We start from the raw sequence: 12,838 nt of genomic DNA, 5'->3' as shown, positions 1-12,838 counted from the left end.
GGGTTCGGTAAAGATTTACCAGGATGTTGCCAGGACTGGAGGGTTTGAGTTATAATGACAGGCTGGGACTTTTTTCACTGGAGCACAGGAGGTTGGGGGGTGACATCATGGAGATTGATAAAATCACGAGGAGTGGAGGTAAGGTGAATAGCAAAGGGCTCTTCCTTAGCGTAGGGTAGCTCAAGACTAGGGGGCATATTTCTTTAAAGTGACAGGAGAGAGATTTAAAAGGAACCTGAGGGGCAAAGTTTTGACAGAGGGCGGTTTACACGTGGAATGAACTTGCTGAGGATGTGGACAATGCAGGTACGTTTACAAAGTCTAAACGACATTTGGATGGGTACATGAATAGAAAGGTTCAGAGGGATTTGGGCCAAACGCAGGCAAGTGAGGCTAGTTTAGTTTGGGAACCCTGGTCGCCATGGATGAGTTGGACCAAAGGGTCTATTTCTGTGCTGTCTACCTCTCTGAACCAGAAGTGATCTTATTGAAACCAGTAGAATTCTGAAAGGGGCTTGACAGGATTGATGCCAATAAAATGCTCCTTTGTGGTGGGAGTCATAGAATCCCAACAATGTGGAAACAGGTCATTCAGCCCATCTATTTCACACTGGCCCTCTGAACAGCATCCAACACATACCCACCCCTTTATTCAGTATTTCCCATGGCCAATCCACCCTAAGTTTCACATCCTTGGTCACTATGGGTAATTTAGCACAGCCTATCCACCCTAACCTCTACACCCTAATCTGAAAATTACTTTCTCAAAAATGTAATTTAAATGTAGAAAAATGTTAGTCTGACTCAACATTCAGACGCAGACAGAATTCACACTTATTGTTAGAAAAGCTCTGCATTTGAATGACATTCTTGAGAAGGTAACAAAAAACAAGTTCTGGGATTAACAAACCAAAGAGCAGAAACCTATTCTAAAAGATGAAGGATTTCATCTAAAATTGTTTGATGTGTCACATTTCCATGACGCTAGACTCCTTAGGATATAAATTGTGATCATGATCTCATTCTCCAAAACTACCTGATGAAGGAGCGGCGCTCCGAAAGCTAGTGCTTCCAAACCAACCTGTTGGATTATAACCTGGTGTTGAGTGATTTTTAACTTTGTCCGTGGGAAACACACGAGTTGTGGGAGTGGTAACAGTTCTTATTTTGTGATCTATTCCAAGTGAAATTTCTCCTCTGCACAGGCACGGGTAAACAGTTTGTTTTTGTGCTTTGTGCGAGATCGGGTTAGCAGCTTTTAAATCCTTATGTGAAGCAACAGAAGTAAACTGTCAATCAGCAATTGTATTCCGAGAGTGGTACTTCCAGCTCTGGTAATCCTGTTGCATCAACAGAGAGAGGGTGAGGATGTCACATCTCAAGAGCAGACAGAAAAGTTATTTCGCTTGTTGAGTCGGTTCCTCACTCAGATGAGACTGGATGTTGCTTTTAATGGATCATAATTAAATGCTACAATGGAACACCTTAAATTCAAGGAATTTTGAAAGTGCAAACGAACAGTAACTTTGAACAGAGATGTTCTTCCATTTCTAACCTTGGTTGACCCATATGAAGCATTTTTACTGATAGCTCCATAATCATGTTCCTGCTGGATTTTTTTCAGGGCAAACAATTTCTGGTGGGAGAAATTCTGCATCCTGGGAAGGCGGGGAAATGAGAAAAAAAGCTGTTAAAAGCATTTGAACTGTGGGCCCACGAGCTCTCGTGGGAGCAGTGCATTTGCCAAAAGCATTTCTGAGGAATTCTGTGTAACTGTTGGACTGAAAATAGTTTCCCCACTGAACGTTAAACAGGTATTGAGAACGTTGCGCATTATAGATTGTCTTCCTGAGGACCGGAGGAGGATTGAATTTGCCAACTTGAACCACACTTTGCAGAGAGAGGAATTTTCTCCGGATGGAATAGGTTGATGGAAGACAACAATTGTCAGATTATTTCATGAAAATAACAGCTGGTATGGGGATCCCAGAAGAGGGGCGTCTGTAATGAGCACACAGAAACAAACCCTTCAGTCCAGGCCAACCAGATATCCTAAATTAATCTAGTGACCCATTTGCCAGCATTTGGCCCATATCCCTCTGAATTCTTCCTATTCATGTCCCTATCCAGATGCATTTTTTTCTTCGGAGAATACTTGGGTGAGAGCCAAGATATGCAATATCTCAATGTATAATAATGAAGCTCATTTATTCTGAAATTATTTCAATTAGTTGGTCAATTGGCAAATAATAGCTGCATAACTGTTGTCAATATTGATATTCAGGAAAGCTATTTTGTTTAATATATTTCCTTTGTAAAGATCTTATCCAAATTATAAAATGAATGTATTTTCATACGAAATAAAATTTGCAGTGTTTTATTAAATGGTTGAAAGTAACTTTTGCACTTAATTGCTCCGTTTGGGATTAAACATTGTGACTTAGATAAAAGTGATCTTTCATAATTTATGGTGAGTCTATTAACAAACGAATGTTGCCATTTGCTCTCAAGTTCGCTCAGATTCAATTTGAAATTCTTAAATGAGTTGAATAAGGGGTAAAAAGTAAATATTTATTGCCCTTTACTGAAATTCTCTGCTCTGCCATTGTATTTGGTTAAACAAAATATGTATCTCTCTTCATAACTTTGATATCACCACAAATCCTAGGAACCCCATCCAGAACAAACATATAAATACAAAGTAGGAGACAACAGCTTCGCTTCACTTGGAGGTCACCACTGATGATGTTACCAAGCCAGGTAATGAAACGTCTAGATATCAAACCTACAGCTCAGCGAGCAAACCTGCACCCTAAACATTCTACTTTGCTGAAAGACTGCACAATCTGCAGGCAGTCAATACATGTAATATATTGTCAATTCCACTTGGAAAATAGATAATGGGCCCACTTCTTTTTGGATGTGAGCATAAGTGGTATAGTAAGTAAGTTTGCTGATGACACCAAAATTGGAGGTGTAGTGGACAGCGAAGGAGGTTACCTCAGATTACAATGGGATCTTGATCAGATGGGCCAATGGGCTGAGAAGTGGCAAATGGAGTTTAATTTAGATAAATGTGAGGTGCTGCATTTTGGGAAAGCAAATCTTAGCAGGACTTGTACACTTAATGGTAAGGTCCTCGGGGGTGTTGCTGAACAAAGAGACCTTGGAGTGCAAGTTCATAGCTCCTTGAAAGTGGAGTCGCAGGTTGATAGGATAGTGAAGATGGTGTTTTGTATGCTTTCCTTTATTTGGTCAGAATATTGTGTACAGGAGTTGGGAGGTCATGTTACTGCTGTACAGTTGGAATATTGCATGCAATTCTGGTTTCCTTCCTATCAGAAAGATATTGTGAAACTTAAGGGTTCAGAAAAGATTTACAAGGATGTTGCCAAGACTGGAAGATTTGAGCTATAGGGAGAGACAGAACAGACTGGGGCTGTTTTCCCTGGAACGTCAGAGGCTGAGGGGTGACCTTATAGAAGGTTATGAAATCATGAGGGACATGGATAGGATAGATAGACAAAGTCTTTTCCCTGAGGTGGGAGAGTCCAGAAATAGAGGGCATAGGTTTACACTGAGAGGAGAAAGATATTAAAGAGACTTAAGAGGCAACCTTTTCATTTAGAGGGTGGTAGTGTATGGAATAAGCTGCCAGAGGAAGTGGTGGAGGCTGGTACAATTACAACACTTAAAAAGCAACTGGAGGGATATGGGCCCCATGCTGGCAGGCGGGACGAGATTGGGTTGGGATATCATGCACAGGGATGTGCAGGTTAGGTGCATTAGTCCCGGGTAAATGTTGAGCAATAGGGGTAGGGGAATTGCGTCGGTGGGTTACCCTCCGGAGGATCAGTGTGTAGTCTTTGGGCCGAGTGGCCTGCTCCCACATTGTTTGGAGTCTCTGAAGGGGAAGGGATTTTTGTAAAGTGTGCAAGGCAATGCAGGAGTAGTGCGGGGGCCTGCTGAAGGCCTTGCTCCGCCCCTTGCTCCTCCCCCTGTTGTTGAGCTGTCTAACAAACATCTACTCTTTCTCTGCCTTTTTGCTGGGGGCAACTGAAGCTGTAACAATGTTGGGACACAATAAAGGTTACCTGAACATTCTGCCAGACTCAGACTCTCATTGAAAGCTTATAGCTCCAAGCGGTTTTTGTTTTAAAGCTGCTCATTTCTTGCAGCCCCCTGCATTAAGTTTCCAATGTTGTATATCAGATAGAGCAGTGACTGAGCAGCTGGTTCCGTTAGAAGTTTACATTTTTCGGGAGTGCAGGCACTGCATTGTTTCAGCGGCAGTTTACTGGCAGCACTGGGAAGTGTGGGCTGTGTTCATTAGAAAGGAGGTGGAGGTGCTGCTGTTGGACTAGGTGGGACACGGTTTAAAAATCACAACACCGGGTTATAGTCCAACAGGTTTATTTGGAAGCACTAGCTTTCGGAGCGCTGCTCCTTCATCGGGTAGCTGTGGAGCAGGATCATAAGACACAGAGTTACGAGCAAAAGGTCACAGTGTCATGCAACTGATATGATATATTGACAAATGTAGATTGCTGTTAAGTCTTTCATCTTTTAGAATGGGTTGCAGGTTTTATTTCATTAATGTGTACATAGCAGTACTACTATTCAGTCATATTCTCAAGATCACAAGGGTTTTTTTTAAACTGGTGACATCTCAGCCCAGACAATGCATGAAAGGTGTGTCAGTATCCCAATCTTAAATCAGACTGGTACTATTTCCAAACTAGGAATGTATAAAATATTACATGGATTGACTACCTGCATGTTGTGCGCTTTTTGTGCAAAGTTGAATATATCTGTAAATATAATTCTGCAAATGCACCCCATCGTTGTGTGTGCACATGCTTTGTAAAGGGAGAGTGATGGAGGAGAAGCCTGTAAGAGGGTGTGTATACATCTGAGAGAGAGCGTGTTATGAGAGAGGTATAGATAAAAGTGAGGGATTGCATTTTCCTAAAATAAGGGCAGGACTTGTACAGAGGGATATGGGGGGGGGGTTCAGGTACATACTTCATTGAAAGTTGCATCACTGGTTGGAAGGGTGCTTCAGAAGGCATTCAGCACACTTACCTTATTTGTCCACACCATTGAATAAAGGAGTTGGGACATCATTTAGAAGTTGTACAGGATGTTGGTGAAGCCACTTGTAGAGTACTGAGAACGCTTCTGGTGGCCCTGTAATAGGAAGAATACTATTACAGAGGGTTCAGTAAAGATTCACCAGGATATTACCAAGACTGGAGGGTTTGAGTTATAAGGAGAGGCTGTGAATCTCTTCACTGGAGCACAGGAGGTTGAGGGGTGACCTCATTGAGATTGATATAATCATGACGGTTCTAGGTAACATGAACATCAAAAATAGCGAGGAACCTGCACGGTGATGTCAAGTGACTGGTGGGGGGTAGAAATTGTGGCAGTTGGACACTTTAAATCCATCAGGAACAGCATCTCCATACAGCATACTGTGCATGTCAGGTGAGATGCCAGAAGACTAGAGGTTGGCTAACATGGTGCCACTGTTTAAGAAGGGTGGTAAGGACAAGCCAGGGAACTATAGACCAGTGAGGCCAACGTCAATGGTGGGCACATTGTTGGAGGGAATCCTGAGGGAGAGGATGTACATGTATTTGAAAAGACAAGGACTGATTAGGGATAGTCAACATGGTTTTGTGTGGGAAATCATGTCTCACAAACTTGATTGAGTTTTTTGAGGAAGTAACAAAGAGGATTGAGGAAGGCAGAGCAGTAATGTGATCTATATGGACTTCAGTAAGGCGTTTGACAAGGTTCCACATGGGAAACTGATTAGCAAGGTGAGATCTCAAGGAATACAGAGAGAACTAGCCATTTGGATACAGAACTGGCTCAAAGGTAGAAGGCAGAGGGTGGTGGTGGAGGGTTGTTTTTCAGACTGGAGGCCTGCGACCAGTAGAGTGCCACAAGGATCGCTGCTCGGTCCTCTACTTTTTGTCACTTATATAAATGATTTGGATGCGAGCATAAGAGGTACAGTTAGAGGGAGAGGCTGAACAGGCTGGGGCTGTTTTCCCTGGAGTGTCAGAGGCTGAGGGGTGACCTTATAAAGGTTTAAAAAGGTATGAGGGGCATGGACAAGATAAATAGACAAAGTTTTTTCCCTTGGGTTGGGGAGTCCAGAACTAGAGGGCATAGATTTCAGGTGAGAGGGGAAAAATGTAAAAGAGACCTACGGGGCAATTTTTTCACACAAGCATAGTACGTGTATGCAATGAGCTGCCAGAGGGACTGGTGGAGGCTGGTACAAATGTAACAATTAAGAGGCATTTGAATGGGTATATAAATAGGACAGGTTTGGAAGGATGTGGGCCAGGTGTTGAGGAGCGGGACTAGATTGGGTTGGGATATCTGGTCGGCATGGACCGAAGGGTCTGTTTCCATGCTGTACACTTCTGACTCTATGCTGTTTCAGCAAAAGCCGCGCATCCTCTGTCTGCAGAAACAGTGCTAACCCTTCTTCAAATGGACCAATGAGAAGCCAGACAAGGAGCCTGGGCCTCCTGCCAATCAGAGCTCCCCAACTGTCTGAATGCGGAAGATGGACCATCAGGTTCTGAAGCTGTTGTCCTCTCCAAATGAAGATCGAGCTTCACCTCAGACTGCAACTTCCTTCCTCTCTCCACCATCTGTGGGTACGGCACTGTCTTTACCATTTCATTTTTTCATTCTGGGGTTAAATTGTTGACTTGCAGCAACTGAAAAGAAAGTGAGTGAATCCAGGGAAGGGCCAGAGTCGGGAAACGTTGGTCCAGGTTAGTGTCTCAATTGGCAAACGCACGGCAAATGCAGTCCCACAGTGTGAAGTGATAGCCTCAGTTATGAAAAAATAACTGCTGTAAGGAGGTACGTTGTTTAAATGGTGACATATTGGGATGTGGAGAAAGTGAGGACTGCAGATGCTGGAGATGAGAGTCGAAAAGTGTGGCACTGGAAAAGCACAGGAGGTCAGACAGCATCCGAGGAGCAGGAGAATTGACGTTTCAGGCACGAGCCCTTCCTCAGGAATGATGTGTGGATGTAAAACGTGGCCTCAGCGTCCTTCCACACCAGTCACTGCCAGTTGTCAGACGGATGCAGCAAGCAATCAGCAAGGCAACAGGTATATTACCGAGAGGAATTGATTTCAGAAGTCGGGATGTCTTCCTGCAGTTAAGGGGTCATTGAATATATTCAAGGCTGAGTTCACCTGATTTTAGAACAACCATGAAGTGGATGTTTATGGGGGAAGGCAAGTAAAATGGTTTTAAGACCAGTACAGAATAGTTAGAGTCATACAGCACAGAAACAGACCCTTCAGCCCAACTAGTCCATGCTGACTATATTCACAAACTAAACTAGTCCCACCTGCCTGTGTTTGCCCCATATCCCCCTGAACTTTTCCTATTCATGTACTTATCCAAATGTCTTTTAAACGTTGTTACTCAACCTGCATCCACCATTTCCTCTGGACATTCATTCCACACAAACCACTGTTTAAAAAAAAGGTGCTCCTCATGTGTTTTTTAAATCTTTCTCCTCTCACCTTAATTTGCTCCCTAATCTTGAAACGACACATGCCGTTCACCTTATCTTTGCCCCTCATGGTTTTGTAAACTTCTATAAAGAGAACAAAGAACATTACAGCACAGGAACAGGCCCTTCAGCCCTCCAAGGCTCTGCTGATCGAGATACTCTATCTAAACCTGCCGCCTATTTTCAAAGGATCTGTCTCCCTCTGCTCCTTGCCCATTCATGTCTCTGTCTAGATACATCTTAAATGACGCTATCGATCCCAACCCTACTACCTCCACTGGCGATGCATTCGAGGCGCCCACCACCCTCAGTGTAAAGAACTTTCTATGTACATCTCCCTCAAACCTTTCCCCTCTCACTTTGAACTCGTGACCCTGAGTAATTAAGTCTTCCCCTCTGGGAAAATAATTCTTACTATCCACCCCTGTTTACACCCCGCATGGTTTTTCAGCCTCAATCAGGACACCCACCCTCCAATGAAAATAGTCTTAATCTACTCAACCTCTCCTCATAGCTTGCGCTTTCCATAAAAGGCAACATCCTGGTGAACCTCCTCTGCACTCTCTCCAAACATATCCACATCCTTTTGGAAATCTGGCGATCCGGAATTGTACACAGTATTCCAAATGCACCAAACCAAAATCTTATATAACTTTAACATGAACTGCCAGCTCTTTTACTCAATCCGTCCGATGATGGAACGCGTGTTGTAAACTGCCTTGACCACTCTACTGACAGTCATTGCCACCTTCAGAGAACTATAGACCCGAACACCCAGATCTCTCTGTACATCAATTTCCCCCAGGACCTTTCCATTTACTGTATAGCTCGCTCTTGAATTGCATCTTCCAAAATGCATCACCTCGCATTTGTCTGGATTGAACTCCATCTGCCATTTCTCCTCCCAACTCTCCGATCTATATTCTGCTGTATCGTCTGACAGTCCCCTTCACTATCTGATATTCCATCAATCTGAATGCCCATCTGCAAACTTGCTAATGAGGCACCCGACACCTTCACCTTTCAACCTCCTGTGCTCCAGTGAAAAAAGTCCCAGCCTACCCACCAAAAGGTGTGAATTCTGTCTGGGTCCCAATGTCGAGTCAGCCTGACATTTTTGATATAAAAGCTCTGCATTTAAATTACGTTCTTGAGAAAGTTACTGAAAACAGGTTCTGGGATTAACATACCAAAGAACAGAAACAGTTCAGCAGTTAGATCACACGTTCGAGTGAGAAGTGTGTATAACATGATCTCACAACTCCTATACTCAATGCTATGAGCAATGAAGGAAAGCAAACCAAACGCTGCCTTCACGACTCTATCCACCTGAGACTCCAGCACTCCAAGGTCTCTTTATTCTGCAACACTCCCCTTAACTGTGACAGTCCTGCCTGGATTGCTTGACCAAAATGCAAACCTCTGATTTCTCTAAATTAAACTCCAACTGACACTCCTCGGCTCATCAACCGATCCCATAAATTCTAATTTATAGTGAACTCTTTCCTATCTCATTCCTTGGAAGCTGAAAATCTCCATCCCACAATCAGTCCCTCCATTTTCACTATTTGGACTGAAGGGGCTGTTTCTGTGCTGCATGGCTCTGTAACTCGGCCCTGTACTAGTCTTAAAACCATTTTCTTGCATTCCCCATAAACATTCACATAAAAATCAGATGAACTCAGCCTTGAATATATTCAATGACCCCCTAACTGCAGGAAGACATCCCCACTTCTGAACTTAATTCCTCTTGCTAATACACCACTTACCTTGCTCATTGCCTGCTGCACCTGTCTGACAACTGGCACAGAAGGACACTGATGCCCCTCTGAACATCCACGCATCATTCCTGATGAAGGGCTCGTGCCCAAAACTTCGACTGTCCTACTGCTCGGATGCTGCTTGACCTGCTGTGCTTTGCCAATTGTGGTCTTCTCTACATTGGGGAAACCGAGCGTAAACTTGGGGAACGGTTTGCTGAGCATCACAGCCGGGTCCGCAGAGGCTGAGCTGACTTCCCAGTCTCCACCCATTTTAATGCCCCTTCCCACTCCCCTTCTGACATGACTATTTTTGGCTTCCTCCATTACCACAACAAACCAAGCCACAAACTGGAGGAACAAAACCTCATCTTCTGTCTGAGCAGTCAACAGCCCAGAAGACACATTGAGTTCTCCAATTTCACATAATCTCCCATCCCATCCCCCAACACACTTCCCAGCCCCTTCCACTCTTCCCTGCCAACTAGATTCCTTCCTCCCATTCACCAACCAGGTCGTACCAGGTTATGGAGATAAGACAGGAACAGGATGCTGATTGAGGATGATCAGCCATGATCACAATAAATGGTGGTGCTGGCTCGAAGGGCAGAATAGCCTACTCCCGCACCTATTGTCTATTGTACCCTCTACCTGTTTCCACCTTTCCCCACTTCAATACCCTGACCCCAGCACACCCTTGTTCCACAGCTCTCCCTCTACCCACCCCCAGACCTGAACAAGGGTACACCAGATCCCTCGACTTCTCCACCTTCTGATACTGCCAAGCTTGCTGCGTTCTTTCAGTCTCCTGCCTGTCTATTTTGCTAATTGAGAACAAAGGCTTGGACTAACTTTTCCAGACTCTGTCCCCTCACCTGGATTCACTCCCATTTCTTTCAGTTGCTCCAAGTCAACAACTGAACCTCAGAATGAAACGTAAATGGAAATGGGGGTGAGAAAAGAGAGTGCCGTACTCTCAGATGTTGGACAGAGGAAAGAAGTTGCAGTCTGAGGAGAACCTCAATCTTCATTCAGAGAGAGGAGGAGCAGGAGCTTCAGAGCCTCATTGTCCAACTTCCACATTCACCAATAGGGGAGCTCCGAATGGCAGGAGGACAATTCTCCCTCCGGTCCTCCTTATTTGTCCATCAAACGTAGGTCTCGTCCCTTTTCTGCCGACAGCGAGGAACATGCCCAATGTCTTGGTGACACCAGCAAACGTGTGCCCTGTTTGTTGACACTGAGGAGTGTACACAATATGCACTGTAGCAATGCTGGTGTCATTGACAGATTTTAAGTGTCCAAATTCCTTTGGGAGAACAAAAAGGATACAGCCATAATTTTTTTCCATGTGGCTCAATATTTGATTGCTTTTGCATTTGTCTGGCTGCTCAATGTTTAAGTCTTTTCCTCAGTGTTGGGCTGAGATTCACAACTAGAGGGCATAGTTTTAGCGTGAGACCACAAAAGTAACTGAGGGCCAACGTTTCCATGCAGAGGGTGGTGCATGTATGGAATGAGCTGCCAGAGGAAGTAGTGGAAGCCGGTATAATTACAGCATTTGAAAGGTATCTGGCTGGGTATCTGAATAGGAAGGGTTTAGAGGGATATGAGTCAAGTGCTGGCAAAGGGGTCTAGATTAATTTAGGATAGCATGTTGGCATGGACAGGTTGGACCGAATAGGTCTATTTCCGTGCTGTACATCTCTATGACTCTAAATAATAAAAAGTCGAATTTTCCAAATAAACTATATCCATGTTAACAAGGCTTAGTGTACCACATGCTTTACTAACTATTCTCAACAGGTCCTGCCCCTTCAATGACTGAGGAACATATACATGCTGGTGCATAATCTCCTTCACTAGTATTTACACACTACCCTCAGCAATTGCACAACTAACAGCAAAGGGTAAACAGCACAAGGATTAAACACACAGTGAGGGGGTAAACAGCACAAGGATTAAACACACAGTGAGGGGGTAAACAGCACAAGGATTAAACACACAGTGAGGGGGCAAACAGCACAAGGATTAAACACACAGTGAGAGGTAAACATGACAAGGATTAAACACAGTGAGGGGTAAACAGCACAAGGATTAAACACACAGTGAGGGGTAAACAGCACAAGGATTAAACACACAGTGAGGGTGCAAACAGCACAAGGATTAAACACACAGTGAGGGGCAAACAGCACAAGGATTAAACACACAGTGAGGGGTAAACAGCACAAGGATTAAACACACAGTGAGGGGCAAACAGCACAAGGATTAAACACAGTGAGGGGCAAACAGCACAAGGATTAAACACACAGTGGGGGACAAACAGCACAAGGATTAAACACACAGTGGGGGACAAACAGCACAAGGATTAAACACACAGTGAGGGGGAAACAGCACAAGGATTAAACACACAGTGAGGGGTAAACAGCACAAGCGCCAGTAAAAGCCGATGGAAAGTGAGTGTAAAATGTCACTATGACAGGACAGGCCCCACATTCCTTCCCCTCCGTCCCCCCCACAACCTGCCTCACCTTTCACGTCCCGGGCCCAGTACCTTCCAGGTGGCCCCATAGTTGACACAGGGGCCGCCCCACGACCAGTAGAACTCCACCACCCCGGCGGCCGACGAGTTCCCAAGCAGGCCCTTAACCCCATCCGCCTCCAGAATGCTCACCGGCTCCTGGTTGCTGTACAGCCGGCCGGTGTGGCCGTGACACAGCAGCTGCGCCAGGAAGGCGGCGGCGGCGGCCAGTGACGGGTGTCTGCCCCGGGCCGCGCGGCGCCATTTTCCTAACGGCCGCCCTCCCGCCGCTTCCTCGCTCGAGCGACTTCTCCTCCCAACCGCCTTCGGCCCCGCGTGACGTCTGCACGGGGGATGGGCGGGGCCGGGGGATGGGCGGGGCCGGGGGATGGGCGGGGCCGGGCCGGGGGATGGGTGGGGCCGGGCCGGGCCGGGAGGATGGGCGGGGCCGGGGGAGCCTCACCGTCACCGAGCAACAGCCACCTCGCGCTACAACTGCTCATTCACAAAAACAAACTCTCCTGTCTCGCTCTGCAGCTGCAGGGGGGACACTGCCACGTTTCCAGGAGCCCTGTCTACATTGGGAAAGCTCACGGCTCAATTTAAACAGATATTCCCACATCTAACGGAACGGCGTCATATCGAAAGGGGGCAATCTGCATTTTAAAGGGACGTGGACATTTTAACGGGTATTTCTGCAAATAAAGAGGTTTAAATGGACAAGATTATATTTCAAAGGGATGTGGGCACATTCAAAGGGATATTTTCATATGTAAAGTGACGCAGTTATATCTAAATGAATCTACATTTCGAAGAGACGTTGCCCTATTTATAAGTAGAGACAATAGGTGTGAATTCTGTCTGTGTCCCAATGTTGAGTCAGACTGACATTTTTCTTAGAAAAGCTCTGCATTTAAATTACATTCTTGAGAAGGTAATTTATAGATTCTTGTGTATGTTAGGGAGAATTGGCCGTGCTAAGTTACCCGTAGTG

General features: G+C 45.2%; 1 protein-coding gene across 6 annotated transcripts in view; it reads right to left on the bottom strand.

Annotated features, from left to right (window-relative positions):
* LOC148145036 (uncharacterized) overlaps window positions 1-12,170 on the bottom strand; it is a 131,954-nt gene extending 119,784 nt beyond the window's left edge. For 4 of the 6 annotated variants that reach the window (XR_015751709.1, XR_015751712.1, XR_015751710.1 and 1 more), the window contains exons 1-2: window positions 11,855-12,170; window positions 5,086-5,190 (exon numbers count right to left, since the gene is read on the bottom strand). The gene's annotated coding sequence lies outside the window, so the exon portion shown is untranslated. Of the gene's footprint in view, window positions 1,659-5,085; window positions 5,191-11,854 lie in introns of all 6 variants that reach the window. The other 2 variants (XR_015751713.1, XM_087975625.1) reach the window with 2 other exon arrangements.
* Between the last annotated feature and the right edge of the window lie 668 nt (window positions 12,171-12,838).

Source organism: Chiloscyllium plagiosum, unplaced genomic scaffold (assembly GCF_037043375.1).
Source record: "Chiloscyllium plagiosum isolate Xiang-an unplaced genomic scaffold, Cpla_swu_hap1 HiC_scaffold_27, whole genome shotgun sequence".
Lineage (NCBI taxonomy): Eukaryota > Metazoa > Chordata > Chondrichthyes > Orectolobiformes > Hemiscylliidae > Chiloscyllium > Chiloscyllium plagiosum.
This window is presented reverse-complemented; position numbering and strand designations above follow the sequence as displayed.